A 25,030-nucleotide genomic window follows, 5' to 3' on the forward strand; every position below is an offset into this window, starting at 1 on the left:
GTGGCAGGAAGAGGGTTACATTTCCAGCAAGGGTGATTGTCACCGGCAAATTTAAGGCACAAGAAAGAGGGAAGAAAGAGAGAACCAGGTGATGGATATAGCAGAAGTGAATAAAAAAGAAGGGAAAAAAAAACAGATATACATACGTAACAGTGGAGTGAATGTCTTGAACAATATTTTGTGTTCCAGTAATATTAATTGCTGACCTAGATAATCTCTGTTTTGCCATCCCTTTCTTGGATTCTTTATTTACTCTAAGTGAGAACTATAAATTATCAGAATAAGATTGAGTCCTCTTTCTTTTTTCTTTTACTTCTGTGGTGCATAAGATAATTTTCTGGACACGTAATTTCAAAACACACGTTCATCTGTTTTGAAACAGAACCATGAAATAGACTTGTCCTACATAAACTGAGGTGTATTTACTTAGTCACTGAGGAATCCAATTCATGAGTTTACATATGATTATATCTTTGCAAGAAGACCACTGCTTGCTGAGAAATGATGGAGAATATGATTACATTTGCCAAAATACACCATGACTCAGAAGCTAGCGCAGAGTATTGGAAAAAAACAGAAGAACTGTGCCTTGCTGTTCATTAAGTAATATATCTGTGGTCATATTTTAAAAACTATGTGTTCAGATTTTGTCAGTTGTGACTGTTACATCTTTGCCAGTGAGTTTTTAATATAAATCATCTTGCTGTGAAACAGTTCGTATGTTACTAGGAATAGTTATAGTGTATAGTAATTTGAAAATCTTTATAATTGTACTATATGTTTCTCTTTTTATGTGCTTTTACATTTAAGAAGATGAAATTTTAAAAAGAAAATTTAAATGTTTTTTTTAAAGTCGTACGGTTTTACTTTTTATTTGGTGTTTTGAATGTAGCTAAAAATTCTGAATGAATTTATGTTAAGAAGTAAAAATGAGTAGATTCAGTACCCCGCCCCCCAGACCTGGGAGAGTGTGGCCCCACTTTAAAAAGGACCTCTTCTTTGTCTGTCCCTCTGAAGGCAGGCCCTGCCACCAGGGTGTGTATCCCCAGGCCTGAGAGGCGGCAGGCAGTGTGTTCAGAGCTTGGATGTGCAAGCTGAGATGTTCATTTGCAGATGTGGGAGGCCACTTGTAGTATAGAATGGAGACAGGAGAGGGAAGAGAAGGAGGCAAAACTGGGCTTGAGGTCATTTTGAAGGTGCATTTTTAAAGGAAAAAAATTAGAACAGACTTTAATAGTTAGTTTGATTTATAACTTTAAAATATTTAAACATATGGTATGTGAGCCTCCATTTATATTCTTGTTCCCCTTTCACCACCAGTGTTGGGACAAACTTGGGTAGATTTTTAAAACAAAACAAACAAGATTGAGTTCATCTGTTCCTATTTTCTTAATTCTCTTAACCTATTAGTAAACACTTTAACGGGTTATCTTTGAATAGGTAAAAGTCTCTACCTAAAGATATATTCCATAAACTTTTAGGTTTTTAGAATAAGTATATAAAATCGCCCCAAATGTTTTAAGTGCCAGCTCTTCAAGGAGAATACTGGGGGAAGGGGAAGAGAATGGAAAAGCAATTAAATAATCAGCTATTGATACTTTCTTAATTCTTTGTGTGTTTAAGACACAGAAGAAATATTTTTAGTCTAAAAAATGTTCCCTGCTCTAAGGGAGCTTATAAACTGGATGGGAAGGCAAGAACAATGTACATGGAAAAATGGAAATAAAACAGAGCAGCAAATATGAAATCAGTGTTACCAGTAATAAATGCTTTCAGGGAAGGATTTCAGGAAGCTTGGGTTGTCAGGGAGGCCTCCGGGCTGGGCCTTAGCGTGTGAATCAGAACTGAATTGGCACAGGCAGATGAGGTGAAATCCTGGGAGGGAAAAGCCACGTGGACAAAGGTACAGAGACAGGTAAGGGGAACTGGGGACACACGAGTTTTGTTGGAGCGGATGGTTTGTGTGCCACAAAGGCAGATGGACTTGAAAGACGTATAGTGCTGTCTGTTTAGGGCTTTGAAAGTTTGGGCTTTATGCTGAAGACAGTGGAGAGTTGCTGAAGGTTTTTGAGATACAGGAAATAGGATGAAATCTGTAATTTGGAAAGAATGAACTAATGGCTGTGTTCAATGCACTGGCAGAGGGAGACGAGAGGCAGGCAGACCGTGGAGGTCCTGACTCACAGACCAGAGGAGAGGCTAAGGGTCTGACATTTTGAAAAGAGAGATGTTTTTTCTTTTGCAGGACTTAAAACATTTCCTAATAGTTTTTAGAGATATCACCAACGATTTCCATGGGGAACAAATGATTGGTGATGAAATATAATGTAATAATAGAAAATGAGGACCCATGTAAGTAGGATAAACTTCCACTTACCACACTCATATTTCATGTCCTGCTAGTGTTTTATGATCTTTACCTGTCTGCTTCTCTAAATGAAGAAAAGGTAAGCACCACCTAACTCATATTTGAAGTAGATCAAGTATGTTCCCAGAATTCAACCAGTGGAATATAGTTATCTTAACCTTATCTGTCAGAGCATAGGAAAGTGTCTTTAGCCCCAGGTCATGAGAACATGTTACTTTTTTATATAAAAATGTCACATGGGGTGGGCAAGCAGCATGGTAAATTGGAGAAAGGCATTGGCCCCTGGGAAGTCTGTGAGGTTGTTCTCCTGAGGATCCTTCCACTGAATGGCTCTAGGACCTGGGGCAACTCATTTATCCTTCTTGGACAGCCTCACTTAAGCAGATTAAATTCCATAAACTCCCAGGCTCTTTTCACCTCTAATGTTTCTATAATTATGCAAGTTAGATCTAACACCAAAAGAGCATTTCGTACAGTAGATTTCTCATACACTTTGAGTCAGTCTCTCTGGTTGCATTTCCTGGTGGCCATCACACCAAAGAATGACTCAGCTATGGATTTGTCTATGATTAATTCGTGGGAAACTTGAGATGGAGATTTTTTTTGAAATGCTAATTATGTATCAAGGTTATTAGGTCATTCAGTATGTGAAGTAATATTTCTCCCTCCCCATGAATCACCATTAAAAATGAGTAGGTGTAATTTACTGGATGATATTCTTTTCATGCATTTTTGGGGGACTGCCCATGAGGGACGTGAAGTGAGGCCAGTTCCCTGTGTAGAACCACAGGCTCTTTGGAAAAGGCTGAGAGACAGTGTAGTAAATTGGTTAAAAGCATACATTCTAGAGTTACATCAACTCAGGTTCAAATCCAAGTTCTGTGACTTGATAGCTGTAAGATCAAGGGCCAGTTATGAAACCTTTCTGTGCTTCAATTTACTCATCTGCCTCATCCGGTTGTCGTGGGGATTAAGTGAGTTTATTACATGTAAAACCCTTAGAACACCACCCACCACAAACATTTGGTAAAATATTACTATTATTATTATTAGACAAGGCAAGAAAAAAGATATTTATTTAGGAAGGCACCCTGGCGTGTAGAGCTGTAGGCATAATTATGTGGACAAACATATCTCCTTCAAGGTCAGTTCATCCACTTTTGCCATGTTTTTTGATATTGGTTCGATTGTAATTCCAAAGTTACAAAAATGACATTGTTTTGATCGTTGTTTCATCCTTATACTAAAGATGAATATATTTTGTCTATATGGGGCACATGCTTACTTTCAAGGAGGAATGTTCTACAGTAAGCTGAAGTAGAGGAAGAGATGGTTTAGAGGCAGACGTGAATGAAGGAAGTGGTTCTTAAGTTTGCTTTATGCTTTCAGTAGATAGTGAATATTCATTTAAAAGGTGTTTACTAGGGGGAAGTTCTGCTGTGGTTCTAGGAACTAAAATTTCAAGTTCAGCTGAAGCAGTGAGTCAGGGTTTCTAAGACTAATCCTCTTCAGGCTACTTCATTTTTAGATAACAAATGGAGGTTGGTCTTCAACTCTTAGTTAGTAATTACCTCAGATTATCTCAAATTAAGCTTCATCTATCTGAGTTTTAGAAAACTCCTAGCAGAACATCTCCCTCTCAGTCATCTCTGGTGATCTGAGTGGTGAACAAAGAACCAGAAAAGTAAAAAACTGAGAGGGATGTGGACAATGGGTCTTTTTGTGGCCCCACCCTTCCTTCAGACTCTTGCCCTATTGGGGAACAATTTTCTGCCGAGGTTTGCCTGAAGTTTCTCTCTTGCTCAGCGAAGAAGGAACCATTTGTATGGGGCTTATCAGAAGTGCGTGTGAAGGTTTTCTTCCTATCTGAAGGATCTCAAGTCGTGAAAAAGTCTTTTCATTCTCCCTTCGGGTGATCCGGAGCAGGGCACCGGACCAGACTGCTGGGAAGGAGTGTGCCAAGGCACCAGTTCCTTCCCTTAGGGCAAGGGAAGCTCAGCAGAAGTTCCTGTCCCTATACAAAGGAGGAGGGCGCGGTAGTGCTCCCTGGCAGGGAGCCCGACAACAGCATAAGTGCCAGGACTGTGCCCCTGAGCTGGGATGTGGCCATCCACTGGGCGAGACAAACTAGAGGGACAGCGATGGTCTCCACTACTGCTCCCTTAGGCTTAGAACATTTCCGGATAACCCTCCATATGCCATCCTCTTAGGTTAGATCTGCACACCGTGGAGCTCCTCAATCATGAGAGGGCACAAAAATGCAAAAGAAAATGAGAGAGTATGTGTTTTCTTTTATATTAAGAAGATTAGATCTATCTTGTCTCTCCTTCTAAACCTTAATTCCAATTATGTTTGTAACCAAATAAAGCTGGTTAAACTGTGGTTTGGATTGAGACTGATGACAGCTACAATCAAGAAACTGGTACACATGTGCAACTATGACATACAACTATCTACTGGGGCTTTGGGGAGAAAAAGGGGGAAAAAAAAGGAGGAGGATTGGCAATAGATGTTAGCTCAGGGCCGGTCTTCCTCAGCAAAAAAAGAGGAGGATTGGCATGGATGTTAGCTCAGGGCTGATGTTCCTCACAAAAGAAAAAAAAAAGAAAGAAAAGGAAAAAGAAAAAGACTGCTCCAGGCTGGCTTTCTCCAGCGGGGTCCACATCTGTTTCATGGAAAACCTTCTCACATCCTTTGGCCCTCACCATCAGTTGAAGTACCAGTGCTTCCCTTTTCTCTCCAATAATCTCAGTCCAATAATATCAGTCCTTTGCCCTTAGATTTCTCAAGCGTGGGTCCTCTGTGTCTCCCAACCTCCAGGAGACACACATGAAGCTCTCCATTGTCCCCCTAAACTCCTCTCTCTAGGGAGGGAAAGGGAAGCACCTGTGTTCTCTCTTCCATGGGGAAGTGAGAGTAAGGAAGAAAATTTCCACTCTCCAACAACCTTCTTCAAATATAATCTCTTTTATGGCTTCTTTAACTTCAAAATTTCTCATGCTGGCCTTGAGACATCACCTCCGCAGTCCTGGCGTAGGTGGTCTAGCACCTCACTCTGGGTTGTGCAGGTACTTGCTACCTACGGATTTGTTCTCAGCTTTGCAAGTTTACCTGAAACTGAGCAGAAAGTATTCCATTTTAACATCCTGTTACATAACTCTATATAGATATTTTTACAACCTCTGCTCCTTATCTTGTACTGTTGGAGAAATTATATAAAACAATAATAGCAAATTCTGACAGAGCATAGTGTTAATTACATGCCAGGCATTGTTCTAATCCAGGCATCATTTTAATCCTTTTTTTTCTTTTTGCAGTATTCACATTTTTTACTGAGAGGTATAAAATATATGTGGTCAACATGCTTATTTTCATTGGCAAATGGAGGAGTTAAGTATCAAGACTTGTACTTGACTTGTTATCAAGATTATCTGCCATCAAATTACTCATATCCAGGCTTGTGCAGGTCTGGAATTCTCTTCCCACTGGATAGGAACATGTAGTGAGAATTCCAGTTGACAATAGCATTTTTATTAAAAAAAAAAAAAGAGAGAGAGAGAGAGAATCAGCATAGTCGAATTGTCTTAGTCTTAAGGAACTCTGGATTTTGGATTTCATCCTTGGAGGAGGTCAGGATCTTCCCAAGGCCTGGGTCCTCAAATATTCTTCCAGTCATCAAAAGTGGACTCCTTTATTTTCTCATACCCTAATTCCAATGATACTTTATTCATTTTTGTTTCTTTTTTTTTTCCAATTCAGAATCAATTAGATTACCAGCTTATTATAAAGGATATCACTCAGGAACAGCCAGATGGAAGAGATGCACAGGGCGAGGTACAGGGAAAGGGCCAGGAGCTTCCATGCCCTCTCCAGGCAGCACTCTCCCAGCACCTGCACATGTTCACCAACCCAGAAGCTCTGATTAACCCTTTTAACAACTTTGTGAGGTAAATACAATTATTATTCCTATTTTGCCAGGTGAGAACACTGAGAAATAGAGGCCTGTCAACTTGGCCAAGGTCACTCACTGGCAAGTGTCAGAGCTGGGATTTGAACCTGTGTGGCAAAGCTACATGTGTGCTGCTTCAAGTGCTGTACTGGTGGGAGGGGCATCCTCTCTGGAGTCAGGCAGACCTGGGATGAATTCTAGCCAGCTCTACCTGCCATGTGACCTTGGAAAAGTTACTCCTTTAGTTTTTTCCTCTGGAAAATGAAGATAATGCATTTGGCCTTTTGCATTCATGTGGCGTGCATCCGGTGGGTTTGGCCCTTTCTATTCCTTCCCTACACTCCTTCCTACGTGATTCTAGCTGAAGACAGAGTCTCTTTACTTCAGGTGCTCCAGATCCTCTGAGATCTGTCCAGCATGAAGATATTAAGGTTTCTTCTAGCTTAGCAAGCAAGCTGAGGTGGCATTTTTGCTCTATGTAATGTGTGGTCCTCTCTTTAAAGGAGATTGGGAAAGTGTGCAAAGATATTTCTATACTTCTGGTCAAATGCAGGCCTTGATTTAAGTTTTTCAGTTGTATATTCTTCTTCAGAGTAGTCCTGAAGCATGTACATGAGCAGCAAAGTGCTGGGGAATAATTCCAGCAGGATATGATTAGTTCTGCCCACAGCCTGGCTGTAAGCAAGACTGTACACAAGGACATCATGTACCTGGGACCTTGGCATAGGGGCTGCTCTGGTGCATTTAAGTGGAGAAAAACCTACATTTTTACTCTTCATCCTCTTTAGCATGTAAAAGTGGCACTGTGAGTTTTGGTATCAAATAGACCCAGATTCAACCCCAGTTGTATATCACTTAAAACTTTTCAAGACATGTTAATTAATTTAGCCTTGCTGAGCCTCACTTTGCTCATTTGTAAAATGGGACAATAATACTTACCTTTTAGGGTGGTTGGGATTAAGTATGATCAGGGCTTCTTAGAAATTAAGAAAGGCCTAGGTCACTTCCATTTTAGAAAGTCCTAATACATTAGAACAACAACAACAAAATGAACAAATGCCAAAAATAGGATTATAAAAATAATGGTATGTTCTAAATGTTTACTTTTACAAATTAATGTTCTCAGCACACACAAATATAAGGCAATATAATTATGTAATTTACAAGATAAGCATTTATACTAAAAAATGTTAGTTTATATTTCATGAGATGTGGTTTTATAAGGGACAAAAATTCCTGTTATTGTCTCAATGTACCTGAGTCTTGAACATCCTTTAGAGATACAGGTTTGTATCTGAGGCCTCTCAAGACTGTGAGGCCCGGGCTGAGTGCCCTCCTCCTCCCCTTGTTAGAGACTTTAGGCTTTGCTAAAGCTCCTGGTTCATAGGGGGCACTCCATGGACCTTAATTCCCATCCTCCCTTCTTTCCATCTCCCTTTCTACAACTGCCTCTAGGACGGTAGTGAAAAAGACTCCCACAGTGCTGTAATAGATTTGGCTTTAGCATTGTCCCAGGGGCCCATCACTTTTTTTCTTTCAACTTCAGATGTTTTATTACTTTCATTGGTTTTCCGGGGCTGGTGCAATAAGGGCACTAGAAATAGTCTCACTTCATTATTATTCATCGTCCATTCTAAAAAACTGAGAAATAACCCACATACCATAAAATTCATCCTTTTAAAGTGTACAGTGGTTAGTGGTTTTTATTTCCAAGGTTGGATAACCATCACCACTATCTAATTCCAGAACATTTTTATCACTCCAAAAAGAAACCCCATCCATTGTCACTCCCCATTCCCTCTTTCCCTCAGGCCCTGGAAACCCTTAATCTACTTTCTGTGTCTATGGATTTGCCCCTTCCGGACATAAGATATAAGTGGAATCACACAATATGCGGTCTTTTGTATCTGGCTTCTTTCCGTTGTATAATGTTCTCAAGGTTCTTCCATATTGTAGCATGTATGAGTACTTCATTTCCTTTTATTGCCACATAATATTCTCTGATATGGATATGTCTTTTCCTGTTTATCCAATCATCAGTCAATGAACATTTGTATTGTTTCCACTTTTTGGCTATTGTGAATGATGCTGCTGTGAAAATTCGTGTACAAGTTTTTGTGCAGACATATGTTTTCAGTTCTCTTGGGTATAAACCTAAGAGTGAAATTGCTGGGTCATATAGTAACTCTATGTTGAACATTTTGAGGAACAACCAAACTGTTTTCCAAAGTGGCTGCAATTTTACAATCCCACCAGCAATGTATACCAGTTCTAATTTATCCACCCTTGCCAGCACTTATGTCATTGTTCTGATTATAGCCACCTTGGTGGGTGTGAAGTGGTATCTCATTGTGGTTTTGATTTGTGTTTCCCTGATGACTAATGATGTTGAGCATCTTTTCGTGTGCTTACTGGCCACTTGTATATCTTCTTTGGAAAAATGTCTATTGGAGTCCTTTGCCCATTTTTAAATTGGGTTATTTGTATTTTTATTGTTGAATTGTAAGAGTTCTGGATATTAGACTCCTATAGGATACATAATTTGCAAATATTTTCTCCCATTCTGTGGGTTATCTTTTCACTTTCTTGGTAGTGTTCTTAGAAACACAAGTTTTTACTTTTGATGAAGCCCAATTTATCTACCTATCTATACTTCTTCGTTGCTTATACTTTACATGTTATAAGAAACCATTGCCAAATTCAAAGTCATAAAGATTTTACTTATGTTTTTTCATAAGAGTTCTATAGTTTTAGCTCTTACATTTAGGTCTTTGATCTATTTTGAGTTATTTTTTGTATTTGGGGTGCAGTAGGGGTCCTCATCCAGTTTTTTTTTTTTTTTTTTTTTTTGTGAGGAAGATCAGCCCTGAGCTAATATCTACCAATCCTCCTCCTTTTGCTGAGGAAGACTGGCCCTGGGCTAACATCCGTGCCCATCTTCCTCTACTTTATATGGGCCGCCACCACAGCATGGCTTGACAAGCAGTGCGTCAGTGCACGCCCAGGATCCAAACTGGAGAACCTTGGGCCGCCGCAGCGGAGCGCGCACCCAACCACTTGCACCACGAGGCCGGCCCCCATCATCCAGTTTTTTGCTAGAAATACAGTGTGTTTTCCCAGTGGCATGATGTCAGAGAAGACACAATTGCAGAACTGATGGCTGGGATTTAAGGGAAGTAAGCATGAAGCTCCTGAGGCCTGAGGTCCAGCGGTTTGATTAGGTGCCCTACAGCAGGCAAAGGTGGTGCAGGCCAGAGGAGGGCCTGGCTGACCCTGTGACGAAGCTAGGATTGCTCACTGCAGCCTGGAGTTATCAAGAGGATTTGGGTATTAAAAGAAATTTGGCTGCTACAATGGAGGTAAAAGTTTAGCCTGGAAGAACTCTGTGACTCTGACAAACTAAATGTATGAAGAGAATAATTTCAAAACCTTGCCAGCTGGTACTTCTACTTACCAACCAGTAGAATTAAATCATCTGCAATACTCCATGCTGGTCTCTGTGATGGTCTTTATGATGAGGCCTCCAGCTCTTCCTTCCTCTAATCTCATCTGCATCTCCTTTGGAAACAGCGAGAGGCAGAGGTGCACTTACTCTTGCCCCTACTCTTGCCTTCTCTGCTGGACACCCTCCATTTGGCCCTCCAGGCCATTCTCCACCTTTCTCTATCCTGCTCTGTGTCCTGGTGTGGCCTTCTGGCTTCCTGATGGGTTCAGTCAAAGGGGAGTCCTAGCAGGAGATTAAGGGAGGGAGGGAGGTGAGGCGGACACAATGGAAGCCATTGAGGATTTGAAGCAGGAGAGTGACATGATCTGACTTATGGTTTTAAAAGGATTGCCATTCAGTGTGACCAGGGAGAGAGGGTTCCGGATAGCACCTAGTCTTGCCTCTTCCCGTGTGGCCACAGCCACATCCCCCAACACGTTCCAGGAGGCTGAGTATCTGGTCTATACAATAAATGTGACATGGCATCTATGGCATGGAAATATACCAAGAGAGAGGCCCTCAGAAGATGGCTGGATGCCCCTGAGAGACAGCAGAAATTACATTGAGGGTGGAGGTGGGCATAAAAAAGGAAATGATAAGAGAAAGATAAGTGAGAAGGTTCTGAGAGAAGAAGACAGGGAGCCCAGAGGAACAGAGTGGCTCATGGTAGAGGGTGTGGTGGAGGCTGTACAGAGAGGGAGAGGGGTGGGTGAGAACATGGGATTTGGGGTCCAGCAGCCCTAGGCTTGAATCTGGGCACTGTCCTTAGTTCCACGCCCTTAGGCAAGTTACTTACCTTCTCTGAACTTGCTTCCTCATTTGAAAATGGGAATAGTAACAAGTCCCTCTTCAGATTCAATGAAATTACGTGTATAAAGTGCTTAGCAAAGTGTATGGGACATAGTTAACCCTTATGGCTGAAATTCATAAAAGTATAATGCAAATATCTGCTCTCTGGTGTCCCTGAAGACTTCCAGCCATAGGAGGGCACCTGTCCCTCAACATTTGGATAAAAAGATGGAAGCCCCACTCCACATGCTTGGCAAAGCCAAAGTCCTCCCCGCCCTCCCCGTCCCCTCCGGCTCTGATCCTTCTCGGAGTGACCACTCCCTCTCTCACCTCTCCTCTCATGCTTCCTTTGGCTACAAGTCAGCCTGTACATGGAACTCACTCCACTTCTTCTTGATTTTCCCAAAGCAGCACGACCTCACGCAGCTACGTACAGCAAACTTTTACTGAGGGCTTGGCGCAGTATGGCAAACAATTGAAAATTACGTATTGGTCACTGCTATGGATAAAATTTCCTCAGCCGTTCCACACCCTGGGAATGTCTCACTGGCCTTTTTTCTTCTAGTGCCAACCTCTCACTATTTCTAGAGGCTAGTCTTCAATCCCCAAAATTCCCATTATTATTATTTTTTTCATGAAGAGCTATACTTCCTACTCTGGGTCTATTTTTTAATATACAAATATTACTAAAATTATATATATAATATATAAATATTCTTAAAATTATATATATAATATATAAATTTATTTATTTTATATAATTATATAGTTTATATTTATTTATGTATTATTTGCTGTATGAATATAAAACATTTCTCTGCTAAACCAATGGCCATCTTATTTTAGATCTCTATCCACTAAAATACACAGGAGATTTTGAAATTATTATCTTCTTTTTAGCATAATCAAATTTTTAGGCATGAGTCTCTTAAATGGAGGAGAGTGGTGTAGATTTATGCAGCATGCTGCTGTGTGCCATACCTCTTCTCCCTGCAGAAATGGATATAGTTGGTGTTTTGTTGCAGAGAGGGGAAATTTACTTTATGGTAGTAAACAAGGCACCTGAGATATCAAAGGAAAAGAAACCCCTAGTATTTACTGCATAGGAAGAAGCAGAAAACAGGTGAGATGACAGTACCATCATCTGAAACCCAGGGAGAAGGATGGATTTCCCATTATCCTCTTCTGTACCAAGAAAGCAGTCAACGTTTCAACCCAGAAAGAGAACCAAACACTTAACTACTTTCTGAACACACAAATGTGCTTCTCTTGATCCCTTCAATGGCTGCTGTTGACTACCAAATAAAATCCCAAGCAACCCCAAAGGGAACCCTATGTATCAGCCAGTGTTCCGCTGGCACTTCCCTGAAGAGACGTTGCACTTTTCCATCCCCACTTTGCTCATGCTCTGCCTTTTGCCTGGGATGTTGATCCACTCCATTTCTGCCTAACAAAATGATTCAATCCCTAGCTTGTGCCACCACTTCCATAAAGCCTTCCCTGATTGCTCTCTTCCTTCACATTCCTAATTTAAGAATTGCTGTGACTAATATAGATACATGCTGCTTTATTTTGTCCGCACATAGGTGCCTATATTATGATCTGCAGTAGATTAAAGTTCCTCAAATGCATGAATTAATCTTTACACTTTAAAAAAATCCATTGCAAAGTGTACCACAGTGCTGAGTACATGAAAAGTGGCCAATAAATATTCATTGAGTATCAAGTTAGTTTTGTATCACTGCGTAACAAATTATCACAAATTTAGCAGCTGAAAACCACATACATTTATGATCTCAGTTTCCATGGGTCAGGAGTCTAGATGAGGCTTAGCTGGGTCCTCTGCTCAGAGTCTCACAACCTGCAATCAAGTTGCCGGCTGAGGCTGCAGTTTCATCTGAGGCTCAGGGCCCTCTTCCACTCATGTGATTTTTGCCAGAATCCATTTCCTTGCAGCTGTAAAACTCAGAGCAGCTTGCTTCATTAAGGCCATCAGGAGAGAGAGTCTTTGATGCTTCTAGACACTCTGACCTCTAGAAGTTTTTTTTTTTTTAATTTTTATTTATTTATTTTCCCCCCAAAGCCCCAGCAGACAGTTGTATGTCATAGCTGCACGTCCTTCCAGCCGCTGCATGCGGGACGAGGCCCCAGCATGGCCGGAGAAGCAGTGTGTCGGTGCGCGCCCGGGGTCCGAACCCCGGGCTGCCAGCAGTGGAACCCGCGCACTCAACCGCACTCAACCGCCAAGCCACGGGGCCGGCCCTAGATGTTCTTTCAAAGGGCTCACCTGATTGGGTCAGGTCTACCTAGGATAATCTCCGTTTTGAGTAACTCGAATTCCACTCATTAGGGAACTTAATTACATCTGCAAAATCCCTTCACCTTTGCCTTGTAATGTACCTAATCATGGGAGTGACATCCATCATATTCACAGGTCCTGCCCACACTCAAAGGGAGGGGATTCACAAGGCATATATGCAAGGAGGTGGGAATCTTGGGAGCGAGCCATCTTAGAATTCTTCTATCACAAATATTTTGGGGCAACAGTCATAATAGACTGTTTTTATTTGATTCTGTCATAAGACCCCAAATTGCTTCAAAATAGTAGGAAAAACTTCAAATTATTATTTCAAATGTCAAATTCTTTAAATAACGTCTATGATAGAAGACATAATTCCCCCATCATTTTTTTTGGTAGATTGAAAATGAAAACGATAATTATTTTGAATCATTTTAGTTTGTTGTAGTTTATGTTGTTTGGAGTTGGTTTCGGTTCATTTTATTCAATCTAGAAACAAGAACATAAAATTATCCTAGTAAGTGACAGAGTTGAGCTTGTTAATTCATAGCTGGGGAAACAGACTACATGTCTAAAAAGTGCATAGATTGAGGAACATGTAAAGAACTGTGGGAAGATTTTGTCTTCTATGGAGAGACTAATGCCTGCAGCAGGGCATGAAAAGCCAACCACGGGGGAGTCCTAGTCTAGTGAATTCACATTACAGTTGTCAGAATTCTACTCAGCTTTTTGTTCAAATATATCCACAAAGTTGGGGTGGTGTAATGCTTTCAGTTTCTGAAAACAGCCAAGAGAATCCCTAGCTCTCCCCGGCGTGAATGGAGCCTGTTTCCCCTATCATGGTGGGGAGCAACAGCTATGACATAACCATCTTTAAACAAGATTTTTGCCTGGGCTGAGCTTTGCTAAAGGAATAAGGACAGAAAGAAAATTCTAGAGTTCAATTTATGAGGAGAACGTCTCACCAGGGGGATTATGAAAGAGGATCTAGTCAAAACCTAATGTAATATATTGAGTAGATTAAAAGGATAACAATTTCGGGGCCAGCCCAGTGGCATAGTGGTTAAGTTTGTGCGTTCCTCTTTGGCGGTCTGGGGTTCAGATGCCAGGCACAGACCGATGCACCGCTTGTCAAGCCATGCTGTGGCGGCATCCCATATAAAGTAGAGGAAGATGGGCACAGATGTTAGCCCAGGGCCAATCTTCCTTAGCAAAAAGAGGAGGATTGGCAATGGATGTTAGTTCAGGGCTCATTTTCCTCACACACACACACAAAATAAGTAAAAATAAAAGAATAACAATTTAAAGATGATTTCTTATGGAAAATTTTAAAGTTTAAATATCAAATATTTGCACTGGGAAGATTTGTTGGGCCCTGTGAACACAGCTCTGTGTTTATTCACATGCACATTGTCTGTGACTAGTAGCTAAAATATGTTTATATGAATTTTTTCCAATGTGATATGGAAGGGCAGGGCCATCAAATGTGGGAGGAAAGTCAGGTGTTGGCAATTTCGCTTTCTTTTGCAGCTAACCCCACCTCTGTGCTCTGCAGAGACCCAACCATAGAGTCAGGGGCAGGAATTTTTCACCCTACTCCTGCCTTCCTGCCCCAGAATACAGCTTCCCACAGGTAAAGAATGAGCTTGTGAGGAAGTCCCCAAAGCTGGAATTCGCCTAGGGAATTTGGCTGAGGGGGTAGGAAGGAGAAGGTAGGCCAAATTCCCAGCCTTTCCTTCACCTGGTGAAAAGTCCTGTTGCTAGTGGTGAGCTGAGCACATGACCATTTTTCAATTTGTACTTAAAAAAATATGTACTAACTAAATAGCACATTATCTTGAGTGAGCCTGGAAAATAAATAAAACTAGCAGCTCTTCCTTTCATCTCTGTCTGATGTTAATTTAATGAAGGCTCCTTTTGCAAGATTTCATTGGGTTCTTTAAAAACGAAACTACAGGCTTGCTATTTTTATTTCATTCGTTATGATAATCACAAAGCGTAACCTTTTTTTCAAACACTTTATTTAAACAAAATGATGAAATACCCACAAGTCATGTCAGAGTAGTTATTACTTATGCTTATTAAGGAACTTCCCACTACAAAGGTGGCTCAGCATGAGCCGTCTGTGGAGAGGCCGCCTGCAGAAGGACTGACTCCTGACCACAAAGTGTAGAATGCGGCTGGAAGTACAGGGAAAAATAGCACTTATTGCCCTATAATAGAGCCAATGATGCCAGTTTAAACTGTCAATTATATCTTTCCTACCAAATTGTGGTCTGTGACTGGTTTTGCACTCAGATGAAGTATAGATGTTTAGCTCTGAGAATGAAAATGGGTTCTGGTTTCACTCTAGACAGTTAGTGGATGTTTCCACTTGGAAATATTTACTACCCCTAAGTTCAGTATGATCCAAGCCAGACCCCTGACCCTCCGATGGAGCCCCTCAGTGTTCTAGGCCTCAAGACTGCATCGTGGAGTTCTTGGGAGTCATCTCTCAGTGTCCCCTTTCCCTCAGTCTTTTCTTTTCTTTCTTCTATTTCCACAGTTGGTGGTCACTTTAGGACCCTTAGCACATCACATCTCAACTGCTGACTCCAGGTCCCGACCAGTTGGGCCCACCAAAGGCTGCCATGGTTGTCTTCCTCCAACACTGCCTGGATCGTGTCACTTCCCTGCTCAGGAAGCTGCAAAGATCTCATACTTCCCACACCATCACACCTAAGCTTCTTGACTTGCCTTACAAGGCCCTCCCCAAACTAGATTATTTTGACTTAGTCAACCTTCCACTTACTTATTCCACTGACCTGCATCATGCCCAGTCACCTCTGTGCCCACTGTCACTTCACTGCCTTTCTTCAGGCCATTCCCCTCAACTGGAATGCCGTGCCTCGACCCTTGCCTTGTTAAATCTATCCTTCAAGGCTAGTCTTCTGTCCTTCCTGCAGTCTTCTGGCATACCTTCTCTGATCTCTTCCTCTTTGAACTCTTAAAGCATTACAGATATCTCTTCTACACATTTTGGCATTTAATTATATGCCTGCCTGCACATTAGTGGTTGTTTTATAGACAAGTCTATAAGCTTCTAGAAGTCAAAATAAGCTTTATATTCTCTATTCCTCACATAGTGAGTACATGGTGGGTACTATGTAGAAGATAGTTGTTTCATAGTTTTTCTGTCCAGGTTGGGTCAGCAGAAGAATTCTTGTTTTCAGATTATGTTGTCAAGTATATGTATATCCGTAGGACCAAATAAATGTTTTTAATATAAATGATAGCTACAGAATCTATTAATATTAGATTATAAGGGTTTTATCTGCTACCAGCCATAATACTTCTTTAGAAAGAAAGAGAGAGAGAGAGAGAGAGAGAGAGAGAAAGACAAAGAAAGAAAGAGCCCAGAGCTAGAATGTATGCGTTTTAAGTATTAATTCAAATGCCACCCCTCCAATAAAGCACAACTTTTTCTACACAGGCCATCCAAAAATGATAGCTGTCATTATGTGCTCACTGCATCCTACAGATACTTCTAAACAATAACATTGCTTTGCACTGTCTTCACACATCTGTCCTCTTTCCTTCCCTTTTACCCCAAACTGTGAGTTCCTTGATAGCAGCGACTGTGTCTTTTAATCTCTGAATTAGCAGAAACTGACACAGAGCTGGCAACCACTAAATGCTTGTTGAGTGAATAAATGAATTATAAGACCCCTCATGTAATGAGTGTGACATTCTATAAATATAGTTAAGGTTGGCAAATGACCATTAAGTCTCTTTGTAAATAAACTTTTTTATATTTTTAAAATGATTATTTAGGATAATTTTTGTTTTTTTACTTTTAGGAGAGTTTAACTCTCAGTCTATTAAAAATTTATCTTTTTACATAGACAATTACAGAGGAGATTACAGCTAAGTTTAGACCAGGAGAAAGTGATTTGTTTCTTGCCAAGCCTAGGGAAATTTATAATATATTTTTTAAATAGGTGTAGCTACCTAGTTCTTATAGCTTAAGAATAGCACTCTTACTCAAAAACAAAGAACAATCTGATTTTTAAAATGGGCAGAGGACTGAAATAGACATTTTTCCAAAGAAGATATACAAATGGGCAACAAGCTTATGAAAAGATGCTTAACATCACTAGTCATTAGAGAAGTGCAAATCAAAACCACAATGAGACCCTCACACCCATTAGGATGGCCACTATCCAAAAAACAAAAAATAACAAGTTTTGGCGAAGATGTGGAGAAATTGGAACCCTTGTGCACTGTTGGTGGGAGTGTAAAATGGTACAGCTGCTATGGAAAATAGTATGAAGGTTCCTCAAAAAACTAAAAATACAATTACCGTATGATCCAGTAATCCCACTTCTGGGTATATATCCAAAAGAATTGAATATAGGATTTTGAAGAGATATTTGCACACCCATGTTCATTGCAGCATTATTCACAATAGCCAAGAGGTGGAAGCAACCCAAATGTCCATTAACAGATGAATGGATTAAAAAAGGAGGAAATCCTGTCATGGGCTACAACATGGATGAACCTTGAGGACATTAAGCTAAGTGAAATAAGCTAGTCACAAAAAGACAATAGCGTATGTTTCCGCTTATATGTGGAAACTGCTTATAAAGTAGTCCAACTCAGAAAGAGAAAGGAGAATGGTGGTTTCCAAGGGTTAGGGGGAGGGGGAAATGAGTAGTCATTCAATAGGTATAGAGTTGCAGCTTTGCAAGATGAAAAAGTTCCAGAGATCTGTGGCACAAAAATGTGAATATAGTTAACACTATGGTAACAATACGAATATAGTTAACTGTACACTTACAAATGGTTAAGATAGTAAATTTTGTTATGTGCTTTCTACCATAATTTAAAATAAAATTAAAAATATAAAAAAGAATAACACCACACAACCATACTCACCATCATCAATACAAGCTTCCTCATTGATGAGCCAGTAGGTACTTAATAAATGTTTCTAATATTGATGGTCATGATGAAAAAAATAGAATATTTTTTTCTGATTTATATCACCTAATAATAAAGGCTTAAATAATTAATTAGTCTAATAGTAGTGTGACTGTTTCATTGAAGAATGAAACTTGTTACCAAATACTGAAAAATTCTAAGACTTATACAAACTAGAAACTTTTGGAGCAAATGTTATAGTAATTTGTAACTACTGAATTATATTTATGATGAATATAGGTGTCAATTATTTGGGTTTTAATGAGGTGGACATAATTTTTGCCTTTTCTATTACTATATTGCCTGCTTACATTTTTTGTATTGTTACATGGTATGTACCTTATGGGATATAATTTATATCTTTTTTAAAAAGCATAAGTAAATTAAAGCTAGAATTAAAACAAGACATAACAAAAACTCAGCATTAAAGAAAGTCAACCTTGTTCACCAGAGAAAACAAATCAAAGCTAAACTATCCTTCTTGCTCTATCTACTTCCTATCTCCTCTCATCAGGAGACAGGAAGGTTTTCCGTATAATTTACTGCATGAAGGGCAACTTTCCCCAAACTACCTACTACTTCCTCTGTTGTCTTTCAACAATTTTGGTCCAGTGTCACACCCAAAAGAGGGCGCACCTTTAACCCTTTGAACTTGTGAATCAAACACACCCTTATTAAATGTGCTTTTCCCGTGAACAGTCAGTTATCTGTCATTGGGCTCTGGCTCTGGGAGAGAGCAGCACAGCCCTGCCCGAAAGGTGAGCTGCTAAGAGTTAGAACAGGGCAGGCTGGAAGGAGGAGGACTAGGCGAGGCTATTTTGAGAAGTAAGAAGATTGATACTGGTAATGCCCGCACAGCTGCATTTTACTTCTCACCTTCTCTTGGTGTTTCTATAGAGAGCGAAAAAGAAGCAACATCATGGTAAGAAACTAACTGAATTTTTGTTATCTCTTCATCGGCTAAGAGTTTGTTTTGAACTTGTATAGTAGTATTATTAATGACATCAATTAGCTTCACGATGTGTTTATTGTCTATAGCTGGCAAATTCTTTGGGCTTAAAAACCGTAAGCAACTGTGAGTAGAAGGAATATAGTGGGAGACTGAGTACCCTCAGAGACATTGGCTTGAAGTAGAAATGAAAATGTCTATATGATCTGCTGCATCTGCCTTTTTCTAGGTTCTTAAAAATGTGACAGGTAATCATTGACAAGCTACTCTTGTTAAATATATTTGAGTTAGTTCCGTCAGCCATTCTAACAATGTTAATTTTATAGACCTGTTGTTGAGTGTGCTATAAAGAACTTAGCTAATCCCTTTTTTCCCTTGAGTTAAAAAAAAATCATTTCTCCCTGCCCCTTTTCCAAAATTTCAAAGGCAAACTGATGCCCAGCCCCTTGGAAGAAACTAGTTGGGAAACATTCTGTTGAGAGCAAGGATTGATTTTTATTTTTCTTCATGGTAAGAGAAGGTAGAATCTATTTCACATTCTTTTAAAATGTAGGTTATCTTTCAAATGTGTTCTCCTGTGGGTGTTGGCTGCCTGCTGCTCTCGCCGGTCCGTCCCCATAAGTTATTATGTGTTACGCATACTTTCCCCAAACGAGATTTTATTAGGACACAGAAATTTATGAGAGAGACCCAGCTTCTTACAACCCTATCATTTGAGAAGTGCTATGGCTTAAAATAAATTATGAGAAAAAAGCAATCTTGTAAACTTTTAAGAAAAAGAAGTTTATATAAGGTCTATTAAACTTTGCTCACTGGTTTGATCATAGAGGCATAAATATAAAGCCCAGAGTAAGTGTTGGTCATTATTGCTGTCATTTTCTTTGTTAATACTTAATACTTTCCCCCATTTTTTGCTATTTTAGACATAATGGCTTAATAACTACACTGACAAATAGTCTTTACACTAAGGTTTTTGCTTCTAATATAGTCCTAGAAATCCTAGCAGAATTAATACCTTGTGTTTTATGAGAAATGCCTTTTTTAAATGACTTGGCAAATAAAACATCTAGGTTTAATAGCATCATGACTATGAACCTTCAAAAAGCATTTTAAGTTGAATAAGTGAAATTTCTGATATTTTGATCAACCATTTTAGTAAGGCTTAATTGTAAACAGCTAAAAATGTACTAAGCAGATTAACTATAGCCTACATACATTGGTAAGTGATCTTGGAGTGGGGTGGGGGAGATCTGCAGGAGGAGTTTTATTCCAGGTTCATAATTTCGAAGATTGTTTCTCCCTTGAGTTTCTCTGTGATATGAGATAAAGGTGCAGGAAGGCACTGCAGAACTAGTAGGGTAGTGGCGAGTGAGAAGACATTTTAATTTTTATTCAAATGTTGAAATGGGCAGGAACCTGCCCCCTGTGTCTCCAGGCGTAATCGGGACTAGGGCAGTGCTCAACCTGCGTACACAGGCTTGTCTGCCTCAAGCCTGTACAGGAACAGTGTTTGCAAAACGCGGTCCAAACGTGCAAGCCGAGACAGAGAGAAAGCATCCGAGCCTCATGCTGCCTGCCAGGAACAGCGTGGAGAGAGGTGATGAAATGTTTTACTTTTCAAAACTGAGGGAGCAGCAGCTTTCGCACAGTCTTCCCATCCCCAGCAAACACAGCGTCCCAAATCCCCCAAGACAGAGTCTAACGGAGGGAGTGAGGAATAAGCCCAAATTCCGTGGGAGGGGAAATCGAGCGGATCTTCCTGAGGGTAGAAAGGAAGTGAGTGAAAGGGCTAGAAGATTCGGAGAGTGGGAACAGATATTAGATGCTAAATGAACACCTATGATTTTATAGGTCCCAGAGAGTTAAAGTGTGAATTTCTCCCCAGTTTGGTAGTTCCAGTGCTGTGCTCTGGGTTCCCCTGGGGCTGCCCCTCCCAGCCCCTCCTCCTCGGTCTCCACGGTCCATTTCCCATCCTTGCAGCTGCTCTTCCTCCCCACCTTCCCTAGCAGCAAGCTTTGCTTCTAGGCTCTTTCTGTGTCTGAGGTGACCTACCTCGTTTCTCCCTGATCATGTTTACAGTGTGTGTGTGTGTGTGTGTGGGCGCGCGCGCGCGCGCGCCCGCACAGGATAGCCAAATGCAGCCAAAAGGAACAGAGCAGGAAATAGAAGGAGAGAAATGGCACAAACATTCCTATGCATCTTCTGGTCCCTCCAGCTGTGCGTGACTTTGGGCGCATCATTTTTCACACCCCAGTTTTCTCAAATGTAAAATGACGGTGGCAGTGACAACCTCACAGGACTGTTAGGAGGTGCCTGGCACGTGATAGGTTCTTAAGAAATGTTAGCCTAAATAAATCACAAAATAAGAAAAATAAAAGGACAATAAGTATGTAAAATATGTTCAATGCCATTAGAAAGCGAAGAATGCATGTTTACCTGGTTATTGTAAAAATATAGCATGTATCAGAAAAGTGTATAAAATATAAATGTAAGGTATAATGAATAATTATAAAGCAAGCACCTATGTAACTAGGTGCAGGTCAAGAAATAGCATATTGCCGCACCTCTTCAGTCTCCTGTGGTCTCTTTCCGAACACATGGGAATGAGACTCCCTCATCACCAGGGCCAGGATTAGGGTCAAGGGAGTGGGGTGCTCACCTCAGGAGCAAAGTTTAAGGGAGTGCCAAAAAAATCAGTAACCAAATAATATTTTATTGCAATATTTAAAAAAATAAAAGTTAGTACAAAAAATCCATGGTGAACAGAATATCAACATTTTAAATAAAGACAGGGTCTGTACCACAAGAAGTAACCACTATCTTAACTGGTATGATCACCACATCTCTGCTTTTCTTTATAGTTTTACCACCTATAAATATATCCTAAGACAATGCAATTTAGTTTTCCTGGTTTTGAATTTCATATAAATGGAATTATATACCATGTTCTCATTTGTGTCTGGATTCTTTTGATCAACTTTATGTTTATAAAATTTATCCATGGATTGTGTGCTACTGAAGTTCACTCATTTCTATTGCAGTAGAGTATTCTATTTTATGAATGCACCACAACATTTTACTGTTGATGGCATCTGGTCTGTTTCTTGTTGGGGGCTATTACAAGCAATGCTGCTATGCACAATCTTGTGCATATGTTCTGGAACAACATTCATGAGCTTCTGGAGGGCAGCAGTTGTCAAAGTGAGGTCTGGAGACCCTTGGGGGTTCCCGAGATCTTTCAGGGGAGTCCGTAATATCACAACTATTTTCATAATAGTGCTAAGATGTTACTTGCCTTTCACTCTCATGCTCTGACAAGTGTATGGTGGAGATCCAGAGGCAACATGATGTGTAATGATCTCTTGCTCTGATGGCTAATAGAATGTTTCCTGAGTGTTGTTGAACTTTAAAAAGTGCTCAGTTTTAATTTCTACCCTGGTAAGTATTGATGGATATAACCTACATAGACAAAGGGTCTTGGCGTCTTTAATTTTTAAGAGTGTCAAGGAGTTCTAAAACCAAAATTTTGAGAACTGCTCCTCTAGCAAGTACAGTGAGGAGAGGAATTGCTTGTACATAGGTTTCCGTGTCTTCAGTTCTATAAGATAATGCCAAAGTGTTTTCCACATCAATCGCCAGTGTATGAGCCTCTCTAATATTTGGAATTATTGTTCTTTTAAATTATTTTCCAATCTGGTGGGTGTGTCAAGATATCTCGTTGTGGTTTTACTTTTCCCTTGATTGCTAATTAGGAATGTATTCTCTGGAGATAATTAATGATATGTATAGAGATAAGCTACAGATACGTTTTCTGCAGCCTGCAATGCACTGAAAATAACAAAAATGAACAACCGTAGGAATTGTGGTACATTGACATAATGGAATTCAATGCAACTATTAAAAATGTTATTATATAAATATATTTATCTGCATGAATTCAGTGAAAGAACAATTTACCAAACAGCAGGTACAAAATGATATTGTATAATGCCCTGAAAAAAAGCCAGGAAGAAAAAATAGTAATAGTAGTGTTTGGGGATGGAAAAAGTAAGGATAATTTATATTTTCTTCGTTGTACTTGTTTATGTATTCTGACTTTCAAATATGAATATGTATTTCTTTAGTTTTTTTTTTTTTAAGGTTTCCTTTTCCCTTCCTTGTCTCTTTCCCAGAGACTGTGCTAGCTGTTTTACAAACATCTCATTTGATGCTCAAAACAATCCAGAGGATAAATATTTCAGAAACTACGTTTTGGAGGAGTCATTTGAAAAGGGCACTAAAGCTAGACAGGGCTTTGTTCTTGCATGAGAGTTGTTCACTTCAGTAATAATTCATTGCCCCCAAACCACTGGCTGTTCCATTACACACTGTTGTCTGGCTCTCCTTTGTTGATGGGTGGGAGAGTAAGGGATTTCTGGAAAATATGGTTGATGTGTTCATCTGATAAATATTTATTGAGTACCTACTGGTGCCATGCATTGAGGAAGGGTTTGGGACACAGGGGTGACCAAAACTACATTCTTGTTCTCATGAAGCTTACATTCTATAAGGAAAAACAGACAACAAAGTATACAAATTAATATGAAGTACACTTCAGACAATGATAAGTGCTATGAAGAAAAATAAGGAGGATAAGGTTATAGAAAGTGAGGTGCTGTTTTACACAGGATGATCCAAAGGTGTTCACTCTACCTAGTTGTATATCTTATATACAATATGATCTTGGGGAAAAAAACCTTTTAAAAAAGAGTAGACTCCTGTTTGTTTTCTTTATTCTAGTCATGATGCATTGAAAATGAGTGCTCATAAGCAATGATATGCCAAGTTCTGCAGACATGTTAACTCTTTTAGAAACTGTACTTTTCAGATACTGTTATTTTCATCTCCTTCTCACCAACTGAGAATCATAAAATAATCTTATTAGTTATTTACTTAGCTTCTATAATTTAAACTTGGGCTATGAAATCAGCAAAATATCAGACTATTAATTATGCCAGCCATCACTGTCTTAGGGCACTTGGTGCTCTTCAAAGCATGTTCATATATATCATTTCATGTGAATTTCTCAATACCCTGTACTACAGATGAGGAAATTTGAGAGGATAAATAATTTGATCCCTACTCAGTAGTATTCCTGAGTTCTCTTTATGAAAGCATGCATTCTGCTTCTTCTTCTTTTTTTGTTTTTTTTGCTGAGGAAGATTAGCCCTGAGCTAACATCCACTGCCAATCTTCCTCTTTTTGTACATGAGCCGCCGCCACAGCATGGCCACTGACAGACAAATGGTGTAGGTCTGCACCTGATAACCAAACCCGGGCCCCCGAAGCAGAGCACACCAAACTTAACCACTAGGCCACCAGGGCTGGCCCTGCATTCTGCTTCTTAATTTGAAAAGTATTGCCAGGAAGTCAATAATTCTCACTAGAAACTACAGAAAACTGAGAAATTTCTGGGATGTATATATTAAGTGGAAAGGTAAAGATTGTTCCATTTTCTAGAAATAAATCCACTATTTTCTGCCATATTTTAAATGTAGTTAACCTAACCTTAAGTTATGAAGTCTCAAGGTCGCTAGAAGTCTCAGAGGCAGCCTATCGTCAATAGTGCTGTGTTAGAGAGGCTTCATTCTTTCTAGAACTGCCACCTCCAAGTTCCTTCTCTCTTCCTGGTCTCTGTCACCGTACGTGGACCTGACTGCTAGCTGTGCCTGGTGGGAGAGCGGGCATGCTATGTCAGTCCTCTCCTGGGCTGCCTCACCCTCTTCTCCCCAACTTCTTCCCTACCTCCCTCCTTACATCATGTGTATATGGATGACCTATCCGAAGACTAGTCCTTGGGACTTGAGTACTCGGATTCTGAGACTCACTTTTGGTTTTCTAGTGTTTTTTTTTTTTGGTTGTTTGTTTTTTTTGTGTGTAAGGAAGATCAGCCCGGAGCTAACATTCATGCCAATCCTCCTCTTTTTTTCTTTTGCTGAGGAAGACTGGCCCTGGGCTAACAGCCATGCCCATCTTCCTCCACTTTATATGGGACGCCGCCACAGCATGGCCTGACAAGCGGTGCATCGGTGCGCGCCCGGGGTTCCGAACCCAGGCTGCCAGCAGCGGAGCACGGGCACTTGACCGCTACGCCACGGGGCCGGCCCCGGTTTTCTAGTGTTTTAAAGAGCTTATGCTTGATCTTTGACATGAGTTATTGTGCAAGTCATTCTTTTTAAATGGCATAAAGA

The 25,030-nt window shown here is 40.1% G+C and overlaps 1 protein-coding gene across 1 annotated transcript in view; it reads left to right on the plus strand.

Annotated features, from left to right (window-relative positions):
- CRYBG1 (crystallin beta-gamma domain containing 1) overlaps window positions 1-25,030 on the plus strand; it is a 197,557-nt gene that overhangs the window by 113,013 nt on the left and 59,514 nt on the right. The window lies entirely within an intron of this gene.

The sequence above is a fragment of the Ceratotherium simum genome, chromosome 19 (assembly GCF_057802395.1).
Source record: "Ceratotherium simum simum isolate JZ-2026a chromosome 19, ASM5780239v1, whole genome shotgun sequence".
Lineage (NCBI taxonomy): Eukaryota > Metazoa > Chordata > Mammalia > Perissodactyla > Rhinocerotidae > Ceratotherium > Ceratotherium simum.